Source organism: Mustela nigripes, chromosome 14 (genome assembly GCF_022355385.1).
Source record: "Mustela nigripes isolate SB6536 chromosome 14, MUSNIG.SB6536, whole genome shotgun sequence".
NCBI classification, from domain to species: Eukaryota; Metazoa; Chordata; class Mammalia; order Carnivora; family Mustelidae; genus Mustela; species Mustela nigripes.
Genome location: NC_081570.1, coordinates 5416937 through 5429520, shown reverse-complemented (window position 1 = coordinate 5429520; position 12584 = coordinate 5416937). Strand labels below are relative to the sequence as shown.

The following is a 12584-nucleotide window of genomic DNA, read 5'->3' as shown; positions in this document are numbered from 1 at the left end:
GATACACATTCGATGGCTGGATCTAGTTACCAGCGTTTTTGTTAAAAAGTTAATGTCGCAATAAAGCAATTCGTTTTTCCCCCCCTTTTCAGACATAAACTAGAGTGATGGGATTCGGAGTTGGAAGATCATCTCCTCCAAGTGTCTATCTAAAGGTGGATCCTTGAATGGATCTTTCTAGATCCTTTCCGCATTTCTGCCCAACTCTGGATTTGAGCAACGTGAAGCCAAAGACCATATTGCAAGTGTAGACAAAATAGGTCTACACTCTAACACGTGGTCAGTCCTCAAATATTTGGAGGCATTCTATCCTTTTCTCTGGGGCCAGCCCCCAAGCCCTCAGACTAAAATAATCTTACCACCCCCAACCCTGCCTGACTCACTGTTTCAACTACCACTCAGCCCTTTTACCATAGGTCATCCTCCATCTATTCTCCAAGCCTGGGGTCTCCAGGGGGAGTCCTGGTCCTTCTTCCCCAATCACCCTAAAGGTTCTGTCAACTCATGCCCAAGACTTTAAACATCTTCAGTCACCTAACGTTTCCCAGATTTACACGTATGGCCCTGACACCTGGTCCCCACGCCAGACCCATATCTTCAGCCGGCTCTTTGGTCCCTCCCTTGAAGGTCACACCACCTCACACTCTACCTGCTCCCACCTGGACCCTCTCTCAGTGGACAGCAACCCCCTCGCCAGCTGCTCTGATGGACGTCCCAAGGCTTTCTTCCTTCTCCCTCCTCTCCTCAAAGCTGGTTAATCCAAGGCTTATTGCGTGTGTCTCCGCAGCTTCTCCAATCCCTCCTACTCTCTACCTTCCCTGCCATCACTCTAGTGCAAGAATTTCTCACCTGAGCAGTTATTGGAACCTCCTCTACCTCCTTTTGAAAAACTTGTTGATGACTTCCATGGGGCCTAGAATAAAATCAAAACATGAGCCACCCTCCCTGAGTCTTCACCTTCATCCTCTGAGTCTCTACTCAGGGATCACCACTGTCACCACTCTGGCCATATTTGGGCTCTTTGGGAACCGAATCTCTACCGCAGGGCCTTTGCATACGCTGTCTGGGTCCCCTCCTCTTGGCCAGGTTGCCTCCTGCTTCCCTAAGCCTCCTGGTGCTTTCTTATAACTCCTAGAATAATTTGTCAATTCATAAGAAATTTACATATATATGTACACACATACACACACACATATATACATATATATATATATATATATATATACATATATATATATACACTTATTTATACATATTTTTGCTGTATGCCTGTCCCCGCAACTAGATTCTAAATTCCATGCAGCCGGGAATCGGGTCAGTTATCTTTCTCCCATGTCATTCCCAGCACCTAGGAACGCTTTTGGCACATATTAGGTGTTTGATAAGTATTTGCTGAGTGAACATGCTGATGGTTCAAGTATACATTTCCTGCCAGTCTCTCCCATGGTGGCCCACGGGGCTAAGCAGCTCTAACTACTCAAAACCCACCTCCTTATCTCTCTCCCCAGTCTGTTTCTCTTCTGGAATCCCGTCTCGGCGAAGAGCTCCATGACCCTGGGGACCGCCATCACCCCCATATCCAGAGTCAAGCCAAGTCTTGTCCATTGTACCTTCTTAATAGCTCATATTTCTGTGCTGAACTTTTAAAAAATTAATATATATATTTATTTATTTATTAGAGAGGGAGAGAGAGAGAGAGCGCGAGCGCATGAGTGGGGTTGAGGAGGAAGAGGTGGAGGGAGAAGCAGGCTCCTTCCCGAGCAGGGAGTCCGACTGGGGCTCGATCCCAGGACCCTGAAATCATGACCTGAGCTAAAGGTGGACACTTATCTGCATGAGCCACCCAGGCACCCCCTCTGTGCCAAACTTTTTGCCCTCACACCCTCACCACTCTGAAGGTTTTGTTCAACCCAGAGACCTCACATCCTGTTGCTTTTGCTTCTGATCCTGGGACGCGCTCCTTCCAATAATGCTGTCTGCGCTTGGTCAGCAAAGCACCATTCCTAACTTCCCTGTGAAAACATTACTCCTTTCTCTGTCTCTGGTAGAGGGGACATTTCTCTGTCCCCCTTGCCCCCTTCCCAGAAGAGGGTCAGCTTCCCCTACCCATGTGTTTTCGAGAAGGGACTGAGCCGCTTCCCTTCCCAGCTGTGCCCTGCTCCTCAGTGCCTGCAACTTTCTACCTTAGGGATGAACTGGCAGGTCCACGTGGCTAGGAGACCATGTTCTGGGAAATCCTCTTTGTTCAGGAATAAAGATGATGCATTTATCTCCACCTGCCGACTCCCAAGCACACCATCCTAGTGCCTACCCCTGGAGCAGCGAACTTAAACGAACCTTAAACGTCAGATAAAAGGTACGACGCGCTTAGAAGAGCATCCGGCACAGAGGGTCTTCAGAAACATCAGGTGAGATAAACTTGGTGGGGGAGGAGGTTAATACCGGCCCCGGACACCTCAGCTGTCCTGCCAAGCCCGGGCTCCGGGGACTCCCATGTCAAGCCAGGGTCGGTGTTTGTCCAAAGAAAAGCTGTGCCCTGAGTGGGAGGGAGAGAACAGCCCTTCATGAGCAAGCCCCAAACCACACCAGGATCCCTTCAAGCAGACCGCGGAGAACCAGCGCCCCGTCTCTGCGGGGGCTGCTCTCACTTCCTGCCGCCTGCAGCCCACTCACTCTGCACTGAGGGCCGGCTTGCTGGCTGGTGACTCGAAGCCTTGTCATCTTCCGATTAGCTTCCCTTCCTCCCCCTCCTCCCCCTCCTCCCTCTCCTCCCCCTCCTCCCTCCTTCTCTCTCCCTCCTCCCCCTCCTCCTCTTCCTGTACCTTTCCCTCCTCATCCTCTTTCTCCCCCTCCTCCCAACCAAATCCCAGACACGCCAGGTCTACCTCCGTGGAGTCCCGCACTGTCTCCTCCCCACTGCTCTGGCCCCCTGGCTTCTCCCAGCTGCGAGGCTCCCAACCACCCCTCCCCCGCTCAGCAACCCGAGGCTTCCTTGCTCTTGTCATCCCTAACTTGGAATCCCCTTGACAGCTCCCCCTGCTCCCAGAATAAAGTCCAGACATGCCCCTCATCAACTTCTTTTTCAGCTTCTGGCCTTCTCAGCCTCCCCTGGGGCCCATCAAGCACCCGGGGGGTGGGAGTGGGGTGGTGGGGGGGGGTCGGACGCAGGAGGCTTCTTCGCATTCCTCCAAGGCTGTGCCGTCTGCAGACATGTCTCCCATCCTAGTGACCTCTCAAAGGTAGCATACCCGTCCAGATTCTTCGTTCGCAGTAGCAAAACTAACTGGCTAATTTAGACAGAAAGACGATTTTGGAAGGGTATTGTGTAGAGCAGCAACCAGTAGGAAGGCTCAGAAACAGACTTTAAAACAGCCAGCGTTGGGGCGCCTGGGTGGCTCAGTGGGTTAAAGCCTCTGCCTTCGGCTCAGGTCATGATCTCAGGGTCCTGGGATCAAGCCCCGCATCAGGCTCTCTGCTCGGCGGGGAGCCTGCTTCCTCTTATCTCTCTGTCGGCCTCTCTACGTACTTGCAATCTCTCTCACAAATAAATAAATAAAATAAAATAAATAAAATCTTTAAAACACAGCCAGCGTGCCTCACGCCATGGGTCAGGTCATTGTCAGGGTCTCTGGTTCGAGCCCTGGTCAAGAGAGCTGTCCCCACAGCTGGGGAAGGGTCCACGATCACCTTAACTTGCTGTGGGATCTGGGCTTACTTCGAAATGAAAAGTTTTAGTGAAAGAAAGACAAGTTGGAGCCAGGCGGGGAGGGGGCCGGGATGCTGGGTGTAAGGGAACAGACCCTCGCCGTGCACGGTGGGGACTGCGCGGGGCCGATGGTGCTGGCAAAATCTCTCAGCGATCCCCACTCCCACGTGTGCCCTCTGAGGGCATCTGATCCGCCACAGCCAGGTCCCCGGTCCACGCCCCGACTATGAGGGAGGAAGGACATGTCTCGGCCCCTCACACGTCTGTCCAGGCAGGCGAGGTTGGTTCCCACCAAGGCTCCCAATTAGGCAGCTAAAATCAATGATGGAAGCCAGAGAACAGGACACAGTCCTCTTCAAGGAAAGTCTGTGGCACCCCCCAGCGCCCGGAGAGTTTGCATATCTTTCATCCACTAAGTATTAACTACCTGGGCCAGCCTTACAGGGGTCCTGTGGACAGCCAGGCAAACAGGACTCCTGTGCTCAGAAGTCCTGGCTGTCAGGCAGGTTTCCTCCCTCTCTGTCTGATGGTGTCCCCTCCACATGAAAATGCAGAAAATACAGGACAGGAGGAATCCCCGTGGCTCGTGGCGCGGCTCCTGTGCCTCCCCAGAACAGGACTCCTTGGTCTGCTCTGCCCCACCCCTGTGTCCTGCTTTCATCATTTTCCGTTTCCCTTTCGACTGTGCTCTGCATTCCTGAGATCACTCTCAGAGGTCCCCATCTTGTATTTGCCAGCGGTAGGAGACTTTCTTTTCTTTTTAGGTACTTGCTCTCAAGCACCTCAGCCTCCTCCTGGAACCATGTCCATTTCCCTCTCTTTGGAAAGTCATTTGTAATGACACAGTCAGAACTACTCTGAACCGAGCTCCCTTTTTGAGATGCACATCTTAGAATCACAAGACTTCTCCATGACTTTTGAGGTCTCCCATGCTGATGATCAGGAAATACACCTAAATCTGTGTTATCCTTCTTGGATATCATGAATCCTAAAATCACATAGTTGGCTACTTCCAGATTTCTAGCATGTCTATTGGGCTAACAGTCCCTCCATAGGGCGGCCATTCCTGGGAGTAATTCTTTTGAGACACGAAATTGTTAATAAGTCAAGAATTTGTCAGAAGCCTCGCGATCTAGTTTCCTCATAGTAGCAAAAGTGGCCTTCTGAAAAATCTGGAACAGATCATGTCGCCCCCCAGGGACACCGTGAAATCCTCTGCCCTTCTCACCCAGCTCCTCCTGCCCCACTCTTTCCACTCTTTGAACATCTCCAACCCTTCCCTGTCCCAGGACCTTTGCACCTGCTGTGCTCACTCTCCTTTGTTTAGCTAGTTTCTCCTCCTCTTCCTTTAGGTCTCAGGGTGGATTTCACAACCTCCTGGAGGTTTCCTCTGATTACCCGTCCTTCCTTAGGTCCCTCTCAGTTATTCTCCACCTGAGCCCCTTACTTACTGAGCGCCGAGTTCAGCTTGCAGTTACGGTAGTTCTTAGTTTGTTAACTTGTTCGGTTTTGGTTCCGGTTTTTGCTTGCTTTCTGCCACTGGAAGGCCAGATTTGGGAGGGCAGGGGCTATGACATCTGTCTAGTTCACCACTGTGTCCCCAGCACCTATCCCAGTGCCCACCCAATGACCGATACTCAGCAAACTTGGGTGGGGCGGGGAAGGAGGTGAAGGAATCTGATTTTTGTGACTAGCTTTCCAGTGAACTAGGTTTCTAGAAGTGAAGTAGGTTGACTTCTAGACTCTGCTCTCTGCCCATTTGCGGAGCTCTGGCAGAAATGGTGGCATTCCTCCTGGGGCCAGATGGCCTCCAGGGTGCTGTGATGACAGCTAACTTCTATCCTTCTCTCAGCTGTCCCGTCAGTCCCTCTTCATCCCACACCCCTCGGACTTACAGCCAGCTCTCTCCGTTTTGGATGGAGCCCAGCCTGCTTCGTTCTGGGAGATCCTGCTTCCGGGCCACAAGTACCACTTCTGCCTTTCTTAACTGTTCCCTGGGTGAATCACCAGGTAATTCCTGGCCTCCTGTTCTTTCTCCATCACCCTGCTGTCCTGCACAGCAACACGAATCACGGATTCTTGGGAGTTTTTCCTTCCTCCTCTGCAATGTTCAGCTTATAGCGGGCTCGCTCTGCAGCCGGTCCTGGGGCAAACCCATTCTGTCCCTGGCTGGTGCATTCCACTTGCAGCTAAGAGCCTCTGTGTTCTGGAGTCTTAAGACTGGCAAGATCCGGGAAATCAAAATTCAAATAACCAACCATTCATCTCTCTCATTTTCTTTTTCAACCATTCCAAGTCAGCAGGAAGAGATTGGGAAACTTCTCCTCTGCCTTCTTCTGTGCTGGGCCTGGGACCCCAGTCTCCTGGGGGTGCTGCTGGGTTGCTAGTGGAGCAGGCTGGAGGTGGGGGGTGCGGGAGGGTCACTCCAAGTAATACTTGGGGAGACCACACATCTCCCATGGCCATGTCAGGTCCAGGGGGCCCCACCATGCTCCTTTGCTGGGAGTACCCCACCCCCTGACTCTCTATCCCTCTTTCTCAGATAACTTTCCTGCTTCTCCAGGAGACATGGTTTCTCTCGGGGGCCTTTCCACTCCCACCCAACTCTACTCGGATTTTGACTCCTTGAGCCACCCTACTGTTCTGTGAGCAGACTGACCTGGCCCTGCTCTCTGCCGAAGGCCCAGGCGCCACATCAGGACTGGATCACACCTTCCCTGAGTCTCGGCTAACAATTACACTTACACTTTCTCTTCTGTCCCGTGTCCTAGTCTCCTGCTTTCTTTGCTCTTGTCCTGGGTTTAGAGGAATCGACTGCTTGCTTCTTCCGTTCCTACTGGATTGGAAGGCTGAGTCCATTTAGAAAGGGAGGCCTGAGGTCAGGATCACCTCCGCTCCTCTTGCCCCAGCACCAAGCACAGTCCCTGCACAATGTAGGCGCGCCGATCTTTGTCGAATGAATGAAGACACTACTCTGCCAACTCTTCATCCTCCTGGGAGAAGCCAAAATCCATCCTGGACGGCTTTGTCTGCTCAGTGGACTTGATAGCCAGCTGCTCTCACCCAGAAGGATGCACACTGCTTGTGGCCTGTCCCTGGGACTGCCATCCTGGTGTCTGGGATGGGAATGAAATGCCCAGAGGGATTCTGATTGCCCATGACTGTGAGGTGATGCATGGGGAGAACCCATCTGGGTGCTCGGTACGGCAAATACAGGCAGGTGCCTTGACTACAACAGTCAGGAGGAGGAGGAAGAGACAGAAGTTGACAAAGGTGACAATGAAGATCAAGGGGAGGGTGAGGACACTCCCTGGCTTACTGCTGAGCCGAACTGTGTCTATTTCCTAGGCTCGGCTTCATCTCCACCCCATCCTGAGGAAGCCTGAAGCCACTTCCTTCTCACAGATACAATTTCGAATTTTCTCCTACCCAGGATCAGGAATAAAGGCTTAGCTCCTATCAGCAAATGATGACCAGTCAGAATGGCCAGTGAGAGCCGCCAGAGGGTGAATCTCCTGACAAATGGGAAGAAAACCCTCCAAGGAAGAAAAACATTCACATTTCTTTTGTCTTAGATTTGTCAGTCTCTGCAGTCAGGACTCTTACCTGTTTGTCTCCACACTCAGGAAACGGATATTCTTGGGGTTCTGGGGAGGATAATAGTCAGGTCTAGAAAGAATTTTCAAATGGTTCCATGCAACAACGATAAATAGGATGTTTCCTTCCCCCAATTATTTGTCATTTGTCATAATAAAATCTTATGGGTCAGATTAAATTATAGAAACACCCATCTTAGTGAATCACATTAGAAAGTACTGCAGGGGAGGAAAAAACTTTCCTCTTCCCTCTTAGGTTCTCTGCCTGGGGCCTATGAATTAGGCTCACAAAAGCCAGATTAGCAGGAAATAGGCGTACACATTTTATTTGATGCCATCTTTTCATTTTTACGTGGGCAGAGGCCTTCAGAGAAAATAAATGAAGACCCAAAGAAGCACTTACACTTGGGGAGCTTATAAACCATTTCAACAAAGCAGAATAAGATGTGGAGAAGTGACAAGACAAAGGAAAATGATATGTGGGCTTCTAGGGCTGGTGAATGTGGGAAGATGCACATATGGGAGAAACTACTGAAGACAAGGGCTATTGAGTAAGGTTTTATTGATGTAGATTCATGTCGGCACTATCCCCGTCCCTGGTGATCTAGGTTGTTCTTCCCTTCCTGGTAGGAGGGAGGGGTGAACACCTCCAAAGGGAAGTAGAAGCCCTACTTTCAGGCAGATTGCGGGAAGGCAGAATGCATTTCCTGGGTCTGCATTTTCTCCTTTGCCTTCAGCTCAAAATAATTATCATGGCAAAGTAGCATATTTTGGGTGGCACATTTTATTCCCTTTAATATTTTAAAAATGAATTTAATTATATTACCCTCAAAACTCTATAGAAACCCAAAGGAGAGGAAAATAGAATTTTTGCCCTCTAGAGACATGAGATTTATTCAGGAACAGAGGATCATTGAAATAAACATTAAGTTACTAACATACACTTGAGAGCAACTGAGATCACGGCAAACATGTTTTTCTCTAAACAAATTAAATGTCCTCTCTCTGATCTTTCTTGTGCAGCAAAACTTTTTTTTTTTTTTTAAATAATGTATATGTAAGTGATTATATACTTCAAACTGGTGAGGCTGAAATACATTATGGTTGGTGTGACTCGTTATTTCGAAGAGGGTAAATCGTTCAGAAGGAAGAGTAGCTTGTCTGTAGGTTTCTTAGCATCCCTGTGAACGGAGGGAATGGGGTTCCCTGACCTTCCAAGAATCTGTACCACATCACGTCTCTGCTCAGCCCCAGGGTTGGATGCCTGGGCTCTTGCCAGCTTGAGCGCGAATGCAAAGGCCTGCTTTCTCCCACTTGAATTATGCACAACACCGAAGGCACAGGTGTTATTGCTTTGGGCAGAGATTATCTCCAGATCTGCTCACCTTCTGAAGACATTCATTTTATTTCAGTGGAGGCTAAGACTGACACTCATTCACGTCCAGGGTCAGGATGACTGACACAACTTAGACTCTTTCCTCCCAAAAGCCCAATGTTCAACAAAATTAGATTTTAAACATACTCTTCCCATCTCCCAAAGTATAAAGTTAAGAAAATGGAGTTAATTTCATTATATATGAAGAAAATCACAGAAGACCATATAGCTAAAGTTGAGAGTTATATTCACTATAACATTAAAAGTAGTTTTATTTTTGCTCTTAGGAGCTTTATAACTTTAATAACCATTTGCTAAATAACTTTTTAAATTAACAAGGCATCAAGGAGCAAAGTCAAAGGAAGAAAGCATTGTCTTAAATAATTCAAAGTTCAAGTCAGATTTTCTAATGAGTATTGACTACCTTCTTGAGGATGGGTCATTGTCCTAGATGGTGACCAAGTGCCCACAGAGAGGAAGTTTTTAGTAAGTAAGCACCCAGCTGACTGAAGAAGCTAGTCTCTTTCAGGGTAGGAATTAAGAGAAGTAATCACCCAAAGCTAGCAATCCTCGAGCCCCAGTGATCTCCTAGGCGGGAGGCATTAAAGGTGTCCAGCCTGGAGTTGATCCTAGTGGGACCAGTTTAGGCAGTAAGTGGTTACTGCCTCAGCTTCTCTCTCAAAGGGTCTTGCTCTTTGCCCATCCATCTCTCTAGCCAAAAACAAAACACAAAGAGGGTGCCCCAGGTTGCTCATCTGGAAGCAGGGGTCCTTCCTGTCACTAGAATCTCTGCCCGGGACCATGGATCTGTAAACCGTCCAATCCCACCCCCATACCCATTTTCTGGAGGGTAAAAGCAAAATCAAACAAAAGAGCATTATACTCTGATCCTTTCTTTTTGAACTCAGCTGCTGGGGTTTTACAGTTTAGAGCTGAATGAGGGTGACTTCAGCCCAAGCCAGCTTGTTTCAGAATAAATGTAATATAAATTCAGACGGCCCTGACTCATGCATGAGAGACAGCGAACCGTCCAGCTGCTCCTGGAAAATGTCACAGAACCAAGATGGGGATGTATTCAGCTCTGAGTGGTGCCTCAAGGCCCTGAGCCCAGAAATTACCTTGATAGTCTCCACCAGGCCTGACCCGGCTGGTTATATGGTGGAGACACCTGTGCACTCAAGTCCAAATCCAGAGTTTTTTGCCAGAACAGTCTTCCAGGACTCCAAGCTCATGCCCTCTCTGGGCAACCCCTGGGAAATTTCTGTAAGTCACACGTTATTAATACACGGAGAGGACAGACAAGTGGCAGCTTTGAAACCCATTCTTGTGTCACACCTTGTCTTTTTTCTATCTCTAAGAGGGCTTTGAGCAGCGCCTGGGTGGCCCTGGGATCCATCTCCACGTGTTGCTCTCTGCTCAGTGCTGAGTCTGCTTCTCCCTCTGCTCCTAGCTCTGCTCCTGGGCGCTCTCTCTCTCAAGTAAGTAAAATCTTTAAAAATAAACAAAGTGGCTTTTTCCAGAGCAGACAGCAAGGCCCACCAAATGTCAGGGCGGAAAAGGAGCAGCTCCTTGTGGGGCGCGATCCCACCATACTACCCTGTGCGGGGGGGGGGGGGGGGGGGGTAACTGGGTACCACTTGGTTAACTTCTCTATCCTTTGTCCAGTGGGGATCCCTGCTGCCGCCCTGAGCCCTCCAAAACACGACAAGCTTAAGTTACGTCTGAGCTTCAGGAGGAACCAAAAGCTAAATCTCTCAAGTCCCATATTGTCCGAGCTCAGAGGGACCTCACCTAGGGGAGGATGGAGCTGTTGCTGATTTCTGCACCCGGAGTGGGGATCCAGGGGGCGAGGGTTTGCAGAAATTACGTGCGCCCCTGAGTGGCCAAGGTGTAGCTTTGGGGGCGGGTCTCCAGCAGCACCACCTCCCCCACCCAGCCCCGCGCGGCCCTGAACTTGGGTCAGTCCCTCTTCGAGGGCCCCCGGGGACTCCCCCAGGTCACAGACAGTCCCGGAAGGCCCACCAAATCCTGTCACTAGGGTCAGGTGGCAGGAAAGCCAGGGTTCACTCCAGATCTGCCGCGGCTCACGCGAGCGCTCACAGGAGGCTCAGGCTCGGGAGTTGAGCACAAACGAGCCCCGGCTGTAAATAAGCCCGAACGCTTCTTCCAGGCCCGAGCGCCGCGAGGAGAAGGTGCGCCCAAGTGCTCACTCGAACGATAACTTTGATAACCGCGCGAAGACCCCTGGCTCCGGGGAAAGGAACGGACCCCGCGTCCCAGCTCGCTTCCCGCACGGAGGCCCGCGGGCCCCGCAAGTGCGCGCGGCTGGGCAGGGGCTGCGGAGGCGGGGCCGGTGGGGGAGCGGGGGGCGGGGGGCGGAGGGGCGGGGCTCGGGGGCGGGGCCGGGCGGCGGGGGCGTGGCCGCGTGACTCACCGCAGGGCTGGCGCCTTAAAAGGGCCAGCGCTTCCGGGGGCGGGAGGGGGAGGGCATGGTCAGGGGGCAAGTGGCCCCAACCTCCGCCTTCTTTGCGGTCAGTCTGAAGGGTGCGCCCCCCCCCCCCCCCCCCCCCGGCCTCGTTCCACCCCAGGCCGACCTCTCGGCCTGATCCCAATTTTCGCCGCGGCGGGCCCTCCCCCTTTTCTCCCTCTCCGCCTTCCTCCTCCCCCTCCCTCCCCCTCCGCCCACCCCTCCTCCCTCCCCTCTTCCTGGTTCCCCCCTTCTTTCTCCTCCTCCTGTCTGTCCCCCTCCATTCTGTCCCAGCCCTGGCCCTCTCAGTCCGGGGCAGCTGAGCTGCTGCAGCCGTAAGATAGGCTCAGGCACCTACTGCTTCTCCCCATCGCCACCTTTAAAAGGTCTCACCCCTCAAATGACCTGCGCACTCCTCTTCCCCTTCATCCTTAAACTCCTCCAAAGCTCGTCCCCAGGCTCGAACCCACGAACCCACGGCTGTCTGGCCTGTGACCCTGAACTCTCCTCAAAGTGTTCTTTTTAAAACAAGGAGATCTTTATCATGTTAAAGTTAAAGAAGCCTCAGGAATAGTACAAAGAACCCCAATCGCTTCTACCAGAGTCTCCGCAGAGTCTCCGCTCTCGAGCATTTTCTCTGTTCTTTCTCTCTCCATATATTTTTTTCTAAACCATTTGCAAGTAAATCGCACAATTTACCTACAGTAAATCGTAGGTCGTTTCTCGTTATCCCTAATACTTGGCTGTGTTTTTACTAAGGACAGAACGTTAATGGCAGAGCTAGCAAAAGACTCTTTGAGGGATGCCGGGTGACCTCAGAGCTGCGCAGTCTGGTGGCCTGGCAGTGTTCATGGGGCTTGACCTTCCCGCGCCTTGGTCTCTGTTTCTCTGTCTCTCACGCCCGCATCCTCCCCTTTCATGGGTTCCTTGCCTGGTTCCGGCAGAGGTGGGTCTCCCCAGGGGCCAGCTTTCTGTCTTACGTTGCAGACGGTCCTGGGAGGAGCCCTTGGACTATCGGAGGTCAGCTGTCACCCATACTCCAGAGCTCCGGATCTTCAGCCTGGGCCCCCTCTAATCGTCTACTTGAACGTCCACAGCTTTCCAGGAACTGATGTCTGAGTCCCTCACCCTCCTCTCCTCCCACTCAGCGTGGTACACTGGGCAGGTCAAAGAATTGGAGTCACTGCCCCTGTTCTGCCCCCTCCCCACGCTCCCTCCACAGGGCTCTGCAGGCCTCACAGATCTGTGACCAGCTGCTGGTCACACACTCTGGCCTCCTCCTCCTGCCTTTCTTCCATCTCCCTCCTCCCTTCCTGCAAACTCCATTTCCCAGAGCCCCTCACCCACCACCCACCCACCCACCGGTAGCCTCTGCTTGACTTTGGAACTGTCTTTCACCAAATCCCTGCCTTGACTGAGATCACTACTCCCCACCCCCCA

At 51.6% G+C, this 12584-nt stretch overlaps 1 long non-coding RNA gene across 5 annotated transcripts in view; it reads right to left on the bottom strand.

Moving 5' to 3' along the window:
• Window positions 1-12334, bottom strand: part of LOC132000841 (uncharacterized) — a 36285-nt gene extending 23951 nt beyond the window's left edge. For 4 of the 5 annotated variants that reach the window (XR_009399468.1, XR_009399470.1, XR_009399469.1 and 1 more), the window contains exons 1-4: window positions 12125-12334; window positions 2338-2536; window positions 1489-1640; window positions 850-913 (exon numbers count right to left, since the gene is read on the bottom strand). This is a non-coding gene — a long non-coding RNA (uncharacterized LOC132000841). The remainder of the gene's footprint in view (window positions 1-849; window positions 914-1488; window positions 1641-2337; window positions 2537-12124) is intronic. The other variant, XR_009399471.1, reaches the window with a different exon arrangement.
• Window positions 12335-12584: the final 250 nt, after the last annotated feature.